This window comes from Sciurus carolinensis, chromosome 6 (genome assembly GCF_902686445.1).
Source record: "Sciurus carolinensis chromosome 6, mSciCar1.2, whole genome shotgun sequence".
NCBI lineage: Eukaryota > Metazoa > Chordata > Mammalia > Rodentia > Sciuridae > Sciurus > Sciurus carolinensis.
The window spans coordinates 23,055,613-23,068,997 of NC_062218.1; positions in this window are offsets into that span (position 1 = coordinate 23,055,613).

Genomic DNA, 13,385 nt, shown 5'->3' on the forward strand with positions numbered 1-13,385 from the left:
ACATTTTGTGCAATGTTTTAGTACCACTGTTAAATCATTCACATATAATCTTAATAGTCACACTGTTGGGAGTATCCAAGATACTCACTAATAACATCTTACAAATCATTATATTTGTTCATTAACTAATTATAAATTGTTTTTCCTTTTTCTCCATAAAACTCATTTATAAATCCTTTAAAAAAGTTTTATAAGTTTTACAGTTGGCCCTAAAAACAAATTTGAAGGTTAGTCAGAGCAGTCATTATTTTCTATAAGGAAATGATGCTGTAGAGCTCTCGTGTTTTCTTTTATAGTGCTGCAATTAAAAGACAGACGTTGATGTTTTGTCAGTTTCCCTGACATTTGAATGTTTATCCTGAATCTCAGCTGCAGCTGTCACTGAGCACTGAACTACCCAAGGCAAAGTGAAGAAACATGTAAAACCTCTGTCACACTCACGCAAGAATTCAATTCTTACTTTAGAGTTCATCGGTTTATAATTTTGTTTTATCTTTTATAATGACCTAGGAATAATCCTGTAGATATTCTTGGTAGCAAGCTTTAAATGTTTGCAAAACTTATGACCCTTTCTTCTAATTGCATTGTGTTCATTACATGGTTACTTATGTCGTTCAACTTTTAAATATAAATAAATAAAATATAGCAAAATTGTAGGAAGGCTGAGAGACTAAAGCAGAAAAATAAAGCACAGTTATCTCCAGGTATAGCAGTGCATCCCATTGGAGTTATTCTCTTTTTAATCAAGCAGGAAAAATCTCCATTCTACTCTGCTAGGATTGTTAACCATAAGATTCTGTGTGTACATGAGTCATTAGTTTCATATTGTTCCCCTAAAATCACATGCATAAGCAACTTCCAAAGAAAATGCATTGTTCTAAATATAAAAATAATAATGCTAATAAAAGACATAACATTTCCAAGGAATTTGAAACCCCAGAAGGAAAATGATATTCTTGTCTAGTCAACTCATTCTGCTTCATATCTTTAGTTGGCCTTTTCAAAGAATTCCTAGGTTTACATTTTGCACCTGCTATGTAAATCACAGTGTTACTCACCTGAACAGCTTCTTTTGGAAGTCTTCCCAGACTGGAGTCAGTTATACACCAAATTGCTTTTTTGGCAGGAGAAGTTCTAAATGAAGTAAATAGTCTTGATTGGTTGGTACAATAAAACCCACAAATGCACGTTTAGGAAAGAAAGAGTCTATACTATAATTGTCCAAAAAGTAGTGCTTGGCATTTGTGGAATGAGGTATTTTACTGAATCCTTTCTGTACTAAGAAGAACACAAGATACAGTTTTCATTTGGTAAATGGAGTAAGTCCAACCCTTGTAATTTTCCCATACACTTGGAGATCTTTGTTGTCAGAGTGTCAAGAGAAAGATGCTCCAAATTGATTTGTATCACTGCAGCTGAACCTCTCCAGTGCCTTAGGGGCTCTGCAGAAGTGCCTGCTGACTCTTTTGTATTATATGTATGCTTCAGCTTCTGCTTGTCTAGGATGAGTGGTAGATATTTTATCAGGCTCTTAATGAAGTGTATTGATATAGTATATATTGCTCATACATTGGTGTTAAGAGAAAAATCTTCAAACAGTACACATTCAAAACTCCTCAAAAGAGATGTTAAATGTCAACTTGATCTCTACAGGACTCAGATTTTTCAGCCTAATGAGCAAGAACAATGGGAATACAGATAATATGGTATGTGTCATGAACAAATGAAGGAATAAAGGCAAGTAATTGATAAATGATCAAAGATTGTTGTATTGGTGATAGCGGGAGTATTTGCACACTATTATTGTATATTTATATAAATCCTTTGAAGGTAATATTAAACTGTTTTATATTGATATCTAGTTTATAGTTAAAGAAAATGGAATTCTGGCACATTTAGTATTCCTTTATTTGCCAAGTAGATGTAGATAAAAATGACAAAATCTGTTTTTCTGTCATGTGTGAGTTAGTATAAGATTGAAAATTCAACATTTTAATCTTGCTTATTTAAACAGAAAAAAATTAGGTCTAATTATACTCTGGTGTTATTCTGAGTACTAGTTCTTTGTTAAATTTATTTTAATGAAACCTAAGAACAAAAAATAGGACATATTATTGGAATACAATGTTATGTTTCATTGTGTAATGTTTAAATTGGGTTAACTATATCTTCTCAAATATTTACCACTTATTTCTAGTAAAACCACTTATAATCAATTTTTCAGTTCTTTGAGATATATAGTATAATAGTATCTATGGCCACCCTTCTGTGCAATAGTACACTTGAATTTCTTATTTCTCTCTAAGTGCAACCGGGCCTTCATTGTTCAATCTTTCCACACCGGCTCCCTTCCCTCTGGTCTCTTGCCCTCTAATAGCTACCATTCTCTTTCACTTCCTAAGAGATCAACCTTTCAGACTTCTCGTGAATGAGAATATGTTTCTCTTCTGAGCTTGACTTATTGACATTATGATTCCCATCCATGTTATTACAAATGACAGAATTTCACTCATTTTTATGGCTGAATAATATTTCTTCATGCATATATATATATATACCATGTTTTCATTAGCCATGCATAGATTGTTTCTACTTCTTGGTTATTGTCAGGAGTACTGTAATAAACACAGGAGTGCAAATGAGGTTTTAACAACTAATTTTATTCCTTTTGTGTATATATATAGAAGTCTAATGTTGGATCATATGGTGACTCTGTTTTAAATACTTTGAGAAATGTCATACTGACCTCTATAGTGGCTCTCCTAATTTATATTCCCACCAACGGTGTGCACATCCTCACCTGTATTTGCATCGCTCTTGAGCTCTGTGAAATAGGCATCTTTTTACTGACCATATATTTTGTAACTTGTGTTGTACAAGCTTCATGATGTATATTAAAATGTACTTAATCTTATATATTAGGGTATTTAATCACTTCCTTTCCATGTAATTCATAAGAAAAATTATTTCATGAGCAACAAATTATATTTTAATTATTTGAACTTAGAGTAATTAAAATGGGAAGCACAAATGTAAGCTTACTGGGACTTGGATTCTGTGTTACTGCTAAGACATGAACATTCATAAAATAAAACACAAACAATGATAATATCAAACTGTCTCTACCAAGCATATTTTTTTTAACACATAAAGCAATTCAGGCAGCCTGAATAGGGATACTTACTATCAATACAAAAAATTATTTGAAATTAATTTGAAACAAATTTTCCTAGAGACTATTATCCACTGAAAATTTTTACTCACCATAAATGTGCTTATTCTCAATGTTTATATGAACTAGATATCCTGAATTGAAAAAGAAACCATTAGAATATTAATTTGTTTCACACACATTTAAGGTAATGCTATATGTAAAATAAACACACACACACACACACACACACACACACACACACCCCTCTGGTCAAAAGAGATAATGATTTACTTAAGAAAACACCTATATTGATAAACATTTATTTTAATAACTTTACTATGTATAAAATAGTGAAATTTCCCTTAAAGAATATAGAATTTTGAAAGAATCAAATTTTATTATGAAATTAAATGAAACACTGAAAAAGAAAAAAAGAAAAACAGTACAGAATTGAAAGAAAGTAACAGTAGTAAATCACATCACTGGACAATGAAGGAAAAGCTGCATGAAGGTGTTTTAAATAGTATGTAATGTCTCAGGTGGGAAGCAGAAAAAATCTTGCCTGTCATTTAAGAGACTCTCAATATTAGAATTACACAAATTTTAGTACAAACCATAGAACCAAGAGTTTCTGATTATGCAAAACTGGGCCTCCACTGCATTTAAAGAAAAACGGAGATAACACTTCCTTATGTGCTCAGATGACTTACATGAAGTAACACATGGTAATTATCTTGAACAATGTCTGTTAATAGCAAAATTTAAGAAGTCACTTTACCCTGTTGCATAATTCCAAAGTTTGTTGGGTACAGTGTTGCACGCCTGAAATCCCAGCAAGTCAGGCGCCCGAGGCAAGAGAATAACAAATTTGAGGTGAACCTCAGTAAGTTTGAGAGGTACTAAGCAATTTAGAGAGTCCCTAAATCAAAATAAAAAATAAAAAGAACCGAAAATGTAGCTCAGTGATAAATACACCAGAATTTAATCCACACTGTAAAAAAAAAAAAAAAAAAATCCCCAAAGTATTTGTCAAAGTTGATAAAAGAACTACAGGTATATTATGATATAGGTTTTGAAGTCTTTGAGGAAAGATAAAATAATTTCAATAAGATGAGGATTTTTTTATAATTCATCTTTAAACAGAGTATCTGATCAAACAAGCACAGTTTCTTTTACATATTTTAGACTTTTGAACTATTTTAGTTTTATTTTAGTAAAAGAAAGAGATTTTTAGCAAGTGTCCAAGTGAAACATGGTCTGTGCAAAGTTGAAGAGAGACACTGAATTAGGAGGCACCTGAAAGGGGATATATTACAGAGAAATCAGACACATTTCTTGAGAAAAAGAGGCTACTCTGATAGATGAAGGAAAGAAGTGTGAGTCATATGAAGAGGAGAATGTACACCAATCCAGTTATAAGAGGAAAAAGAACATGCCATGGAATGGCAATGATAAAATAACTTGGAAAAAGACCAGCATCCTCAGAATAGAAAAAATCAGTGGATGATGGGACTGGGATTTTGCAAGAAACAGAGGCAGAGACACAGAAGAGAGAGGTAGATGGAGCTACAAATACAGCAAAAGGAAATAGCTGGACTGAGGGTGAAGAAGGAGGGAGAGTGAGACAGGTGAGAGGAGAAAGTTACTTTCCAGATCTTTGAGGATATTGTAAATAATCTTGGAAGGAGGTGAGATGCTCAGTTTGAATGGAAGGAAGTGTTCTGTAGTTTTGAGAACTAATTAGGCTGGAAGAGATGCAAAAGAATGAATAATAGTAGATATTTTAAATTCCAGGTAATTATTTTAGGAAAGAAATACTGATGTCTGAGATAGTTAATGTTAATTGCATTATTTTTGACAATGTTTGCTCATTTCTGAGGGAAAGTTACAGTTCCTTTTATAATCCAGTTTAGTCCTGAGACAGATTTCATCTCCTTAAATATTAGGGAAAATATCACTAAATGGTAGATGCTACAAGAGCCCGAGGTTCCTCTTTTCCACTTCCAGAGGCTCCCCCAATGTCCCACATGCCAGATACCCCATCAACCATTAAGTTAATACATTCTTGAGTAATGAAGTCAACGTGAGCTGGCCATGCAGTACAGGGTAGTCGATTTTTTGAAGTCATTGTGGTTTTGCAATCATTGCTAGCTCTGGTTATACTGAATCGTACAGCAGAAACCTTGGACATGAAGGCAAGTGATTCAATTTGGGGCACAATTTTTAGATTAAATGAATTAATGTCATGATGAATTGGATAATAGGTCTGTGTCAAAGAAAGGTATGAAGTTAAAATTCCATCTGCTTTCATAATTGAGGTGCTTCTAATTATGAAACCAGATGGATGGAGATGACTGAACTTGGGTGGAGAAGACCTTTAGACTTGGTAGAGATATCTGTAGATGTTATGCTGGCTAGGAATCTTTCTAGACCACCATAACAATGGAATTAAAGCTAAGTACTGCAGAGTTCTGAACGCATAATATCAATAATGAGTGGTTTTCCCTGCCAAATCTATGGAATATGAGTATCACAAAATGAAAATCAATATTAAACATGATAAATCATGCCTGAATGATTTCTCTTGAATCTTTCCCTTTTGGTGATAACCATTTTAATTAGTCACCTTTTAAATTAGGGGAAGAATTTCTAAGTAACTCAACTTCTTCCATGCTTCATTACTGAAAACCTGGCAATAGCCTCTATAATATTCCATTTATCAATTTTTTAATTGATAATATTTTGGCATTGATGAAAATAAAATGTCCTTACACCCCAAAAAGATTTTATTTATATGCTCTCCTTTTTCCAGTGCTTATAATTTGTGGAATCTACACTATAAAACCCACCCAGTTGAGTAAAGCAGAAGTGGATATTGATTTGAAAATAAGTTTAATGGTGAATACAAGAAACAAGTTCTTTGGAAACACTAGTCTATGGCCTTATCTTTATGAATAGAACTGTTTTGCTTCATCATATTATACAAACTTACTAATTATACCATAAGGGAATAAAACCAACAGACAGACGTGCATCTATTTTGTTCTAACCTCATTCAGAGTTAATTATGAAATGAAAGCCCTCTAAGTGATTACATAATGGGTTAAGCAATGTAAAATTTAGTCTGGTATAGACATATATGAATGGAATATAAACAGTATATTCTTATCAGAATAATGTCTGAATATACTTTTTTCAACATGTACATATTTTTCTTAAGCACTAAATGGTATTAAAGAATTGAGGTTTTCTGTGTGTGTGTGTGTGTGTGTGTGTGTGTTTTCCCCAAGCCTCACCACCGTTACGTGTGTTCTTTCACAATTTTAAATAAAGGTAATTCGATCAAATATTTGTGTGTCGGGGCGCCTGCGACATCATCAGGTCTTAGCTTGGCAGACTCAGGTTAATTCACCTCACTAGAGTCCAACCCTCAGGAAGCACTCATGCTTTTTTGTTTGGAGACCAGGACTAGACAGGGTGGCTATGTTATTTCAGGTTAATCTCAGGATGCAACCTAGATTTTCTTCCTGACTGTGGCATGCTTTGAAGGAGGCAGATTTTTCCACATGTACTGCTTAAACAATACCGTTTAAATCTGTAGAGCAGAGATGAGCTAATGAATGGTGGGCAACAGGAAATTTCGCCTTCTGGATGCACTTGACCCAGCAAGACCAGGTTCCTGTAGTTCTTCATGACATCCCTGTGCAGGTCCTTCTGGGCGGGATCCAGCCGCTGCCACTCCTCCTGGGTGAAGTCCACAGTCACACCACCGAGCGTCACTGATTCCAGTGTCACTCAGTCAGTAGTTGGGCGGCAGTCTCTCCACTTGCACGCCATCGTCGTGGGAAAGAGGACGAGCCTGAGGCGCGGATAGAGCCGCGTTCTGTGCCAGGACGGGGACAGCACCGCTAGGCCCTCCCGGCTGCCGTACGCCTGGTGGACAAGGCCCCAGAACTGAGTTTTAATATGAAATTTTTGTGTCAGTGTAAGAGTAGGTTCAAGATGTGTATGTCATAGGATATTTTTCTATTCACTCTTGGGGTATTCATTCTTTCCAAACTAACGCAGTCGGTAATATCAAAGATAAGTCTTTATGTCTTTGTACAAAGGTATTGATGAATCAATTTTCCTGTGTTTAAAATGTCTAAGTCATAGTTATTATTAATAGCTTTATATCTAGTCCATTCATTAATGTTCACTTTCATTACATATTCTAAAATATTTTAGTTCTCATGCTCAACACAATGCTGTCTTGTGAAACAAGTGTTTTCTACTCATGGAAAGAGAACAGTTTCTTCTTAACCCTGAATTACCCTTTAAATTCTGCTTCCTGCCTGGCTAATTTAAATTCTTAAAATTCTGCTTTCCTCCTTGAAGAAAACAGAGGACAAAACTTTCTATTTTTACTTCTATTGTTTATCGAAAAATATATATATATTCTCAGACAGGAAACATCTTTTTCAAGATTTTAATGGAAACTTGCTGGGAAATATTGATTTTCATCTGTCTTCCTGTGTTTTTCAAGGAATTTGTATATTTCCTAAAATGTTTAGAAGAATTTGCATCCATCTTGAAATGATATACACATAATTTTTTCTCTTTTTTCAATTTTTCCACTGATTTATCAATTTATTAGATTTAAAAACATAATATGATAGCTACTGATATTTTATTGTGCATTTGTTTTCAATATAATTATTTGATCTTATCTATTTAATATTGTATCAGTGTATTGGTTTTAATGTAGAGAATACAAAAATTGATTTACTATAGTTTTGATAAAATGTGATTTATATAATAAAGTGCAAAATCCTTAGTGTGCAGACCAGATTTTTTATATATACATAGGCATGAAACTCAGAGTTCATATCAAGCTATGAAACAATTTTTATTGCTCCAGAAGATTTCCACAAACCTTACCCATTTCAAAGGCAATACTCAAATGCATTCATTCTCAAATGAATGCTCAGAAGGCAATCATTCTTCTGAAGACAGGTTTCAAGATAATGATATAAAGACTTTTGAAAATATGCTTTCTTATAAAAGGAAAGAAAAATAGGCCAATATTGTCAAAATTATTGTGACCAGAATTCTGGACATTAACCTAAGACTTAGAAATATCTGAAGAGTGAACATTCCAGAAAAATGACTAGATCTCAGTAAGAGTTGTCAGTTTCATGTGTGTTTTTGTGTGTGGTGCTTGGGATAAGACACCTGGCCTCACCCATGCTAGGCAGGTACTCTGCCACTGATTTGCATCTTCAGTTCACTTTGTAGCATTTGAATTTGATTCGCTACATCCCCTTCTGTCCAACTCTTTGGTAGCTAGGAAAATTAGCAGCCTACAAGACACTGGAAGGGGAAGACCCATTAGGAGAGAACTTTTACTTCTTGAACCATCTGTAGCTCACTGGAAAGGTTCACCATTGTGCCTTTGTTTGTCTGTTTAAACTTACTACTCACTTAGTGGAAAGATTCTTAATACTAGTGCTTGTATTAAAAAAAAAAAAATAGCAGTTATTGAACAGTGAATCTGCTAGAAACACTGACACTAACCAGGACAAATATCATCCTGACACAAAAAATTAAACAGAAGAATGGGAGCTTTGAAGATCTTCTAAATATTTCTGGGAATATGAAAAGTCACACACATGTGCAGAGTTATGAGCATGCTCAGGAAAAGTCTGCAAAGACAGTAATCATTTACCTTCCCATTAATTGTATGAATCAGTTCCAGTAGGAAATGAAGATTAAAACAGTTATAAATTCATAGAACACTCAAGGCTTGCACATGACCTATACAGACACAGGGAAGTTTAATCATGTGTATTTTTCCTCAGAATATTTAAGAAAATTCCCACCTCATCCTCAGCTGTCATCAAGCTAACTAGGCAGAAATTTCAGTGACTGCTCAGGATACAAAATGCAGACTTCAATGAATTAAAAAAAAGAAAATCATAAGCAAGTTAACATCAACATGAACCACAACCTATAGTAAAAATAAGCCCCCAAATGAAGGGCCTAATTTCCAGAGTTGCCACTTGTGTTATTTATCATATCCTACTTTCAATAAAGTAATGTCAAAACCAATCATGTAAAAGGACAGTATGGACTTATACAAGGAAAAAAGCAGCCAGTATAAATGTTCTGAATTAGCTCTAGTTGTTGACTTGGTTTACAGACTTTAAGTCAACTATGCCATTATGTTTAATGCATTAATATGAATCATACCCAAAAGTTAAAGAAAGGAAAATAACAATATCAAAGAGAATATTAATAATGGAAGAACATAAAATCATTTTAAAAAGTCAAAAAGATTTTGTGACTATGTTAACCTGTTGTTGTATCATAACTAGAAAGATTTTTTTTTTTTTTTTCAAAAAAGGATAGGAATGCTCCCAAGGCTAGAAAAAAAAAAAAAAATGCCTAAATAAAAAACAAACAAAAAAAGTCATAAAGAAATTTTGAGTTGAAAATTATAATAACTGAAATGATATATTCTCTCCAGGAACATTTTAGGTAGCATAAAAAAGAGAGTTAATTTGTATTAAGTCAACTGACATTTTTCAGGCAAAGGAACAGGAAAAAGTAAAAAATGAAAAGAATAGATTCTCCATGACCTGTGGGACACTGTCTAGCATAAGCAAACATACATAATATGAGTTCCAGAAAACAGGATGGAGAAAGAAAAGAATGAATATCTGAAGAAATAATAACTAAAATTTCCATAAAGTTAATGAGAAATATGAATTTAATATTTAAGAGGCTCAAAAAATTCCAAATAGGATGGACTCAAAGGGATCCATATTTTGTCAGGTCATAGTAAAAATATTGAGACAGATGAAGATTCATTCTGAACACAGAAGGAGAAAAAAGACTGTTTATATACAAGAGATGGAGTTGGAGAATATCATGCTAAGTGAAATAAGCCAATACCAAAAAACCAAAGGTCGAATGTTTACTCTGATAAGTGGATGATGATACATAATGGGAAGGTGGTAGTGGGGTGGTAAGAGAAGAATGGAGGAACTCTGGATTGTGTAGTGGGAAATGGGGTGGGATGGGGTGTGGAAAGGAAAGATATTGGACTGAGACAGACATTATTACCCCCCATGTACATGTATGATTACATGAATGGTATGAATCTACATTGTGTACAACCATAGAAATGAAAAGTTGTACCCCATTTGTGTACAAGGAATCAAAATGCAGTCTGTAAAATAAAAAAAAAATAATAAATTTTAAAAAAGAGGTCCGTAGGATTGACCCAGCTTCTCATCATAATCAAAGTCAAAAGTCATAGATGATATATTAAACATATTGCAAGAAGCAGACTGTCAAATAAGATTCCTATACACAGCAAAAATATCCAACAAAAGTGAAGGAGAGGGCTGGGGAGATAGCTCAGCTGGTAGAGTGTTTGCCTTGCAAGCACAGGCCCTGAGTTCGATCCCCAGTACCATTAAAAAAAAAAAAAAAATTGAAGGAGAAATTAAGTCATTGTTTGAACCACTATAGAATATAGAACAATAAAATAAAATAAATAGATTTAATAATATCTATATAATGCTTCTCGCAATAACAGCAGAATGCAGAACCTTCACAAATCTGCTCAGAGTATTCTCTAGAATGTGACATGACATGATTTAATTAAAAAATAGAAAAAACATTGAAGCCAGAAAATATTTATTTAAAATCCAATAGCAAAAGAGAACATTAAATTTTTGAATATTTGGAATTAAGAAGCACATTAATACTCAATGATTCAAGGGAAAAATCGCATTGCAGTTTAGAATATAATTTTTGACATAAATATAAAAAAAATACACAAATACCAAAATTTATAAAATAAAACCAAACCAATGCTTACATGGAAACAACATAGTCAATATCTTTCCAAAAAGTAAATGATACAAATTGAGTAAGTGTACCCTGCACTTTAAGAAACTAGAATTTCTGATTTCCTCTAAAACTAAACTCAAAGTATAAGGAAAAGAACAAATAAGGATTAGAAAAAAAAAAATGAAATGAAGAATAGGAAGTCAATACAAAATATAAATGAAATCAAATATCTTATTAAAAAGATCCACGAAGTCAGGCGTGGTGGTGCAGGTCAATAATCCCAGTTACTAAAGAGGCTGCAGGAGGATTGCAAGTTTGAGGCCAGCCTCAACAACTTAATGAGACCCTGTCCCAAAAAAAAAAAAAAAAAAAAAAAAAAAAAAAAAAAAGTGATGGGATGTTTCTCAGTGGTGGAGTGACCCTAGGTTCAGTCTGTAGTATAAGGGCAGGGGGATCAATGAAATTGTAAAACTCTTGAAAACTTGTCAAAAAAGAAAGAGTCATGATAATAAAATCAGGAGAATCAATAAACAAACAATTGTGAAAACCAATTACGCATGTTTTTTTTTTTTTTTTTTTTTTTTTTTTTTTTTTTTTTTTTTCTCCCAGGGCTGGGGATTTTTGAACTCCAGGGCTCTGTGCTTGTAAGACAAACACTCTGCCAATTGAGCTATACCCTAGCCCCTATGCAGGGTTTTTAAAAAAGGGCTTATAACATGACCAAGGAAGGTAAAATTGTCTTATAATATGAAATAATTCAATGTAATACATAATAGTAATAGAAAAAAATACAAAATCATAATTTACTTGCTCAAAGGCACGTATACCCACAATAAATTAATATGGTATTAAATAGTCCTGCTCCCACCCTAGGTATTTTGAGGGCATCTGAAGAAAGGAGATATGGATTTTTACCTGATTAAAATATATTCTATGTTAACGTCAAAATTTTAATTTTGAGGAGTATTTTATGTAGACAAAAGCAGCCAACATTCTTCCCACCAACACCTAATTATGTTACCATCACTAACTGTGTGGTCACAGGAGGAAGTATTTCACTTTCATGGAATGCTCAGATATTTTAAAAGCTTCTGGGATTTGTGATCCATTCAACAGGACTCCATCAAGCACACATGCCAGGTTTATTCTGAGATTCTTCTGCACACCACCACTACCCTGTACTCCTTCAGTACATCTCAGCCAGGAGTCTATTCTTGCATTTTCAGAGGAAGAAGGCTAGTATATGTGAAGGTGCTAGTTAACTGAAATCTCAAAGCTATACTTTTGGACCTCATCCTTAGAGCTCATTGAAGTGAGTGGTTCTATAGAAAGAAAAATGATGTCAATTTGCAGTGGAGAAAGGAGAGATGTACCAATTCAGACTCAGGTAAAATGCAGATAATTTATCTAAAGACAAGCATTCTATAATAATTTGCACATATGTCAATACACACAAACAAGTCTTCAGGAAGTAGATGAAATAATTGATGAAATAAATGCCCACTATCATATTAATATCCCTTCAGTCAATTCATATCTGGAAAGTCATATTGTAAAAAAAAAAAATTATTAGATCATGCAGAGAATACCTGCGAAAATCATCACATTGCAAACATTTTCCAGGTATATCCCTATTAAATATCAGCACAGTACAAACTCAGAGGTATATAGAGAAAGAAAATACTAATCTTACTTCTATACACCATCTTATAATATCAGTTAAAAAAACTAAAATATAATAAATCAAAACATAAATTGTGTGAAGGAAAGTTAAATATATGAATTTTAAATAATATTTAAGAATAATATTTAAAATTTAATTTAGTACACTTCAGGTTTTGGTCCAGGAATAATCTAATCCTTCACATGGATCTAGGCACTATTTAATATGCAAGCACCGAGAAATTAATCTGTTTTCAAAAAAATTAATTTCTAAAGCCTCCAAATGAAAATATTATTTGAAGCAGAAAACGGAAAAGATTGTGTTTGCCTGCACATGTGTGTAGGACTAGAAATTGATTTATGTAATCACATGGTGACGAAATCATTCTTTTGGAAACTTGCATAAAAATTTCTGGAACTAGTCTTTCTGGAGCCTAATCTTCATAGAAAAAAAATATTTTGAGGTATTAACCTTCCAGAAAAAAATTGTAATAAAAGCCTATAGAAGAAAAATCTTTGAATAGTAGAGATGAATATAAACTTTCCAAAAGATAAGCAGGCTATTTTCTGTGTTGTTCCTGAACAAGGTAATTAAGGTATCTAATGTTAGTACACTTTTAACATCAATATAGTGGGGCAAGTTATGCAATCCTAATTTGCTGAATTCATCTCTTACTTAAAAGACAGAGAATATTTAAATTGCACATTAATGTCATGTATTGTTCTT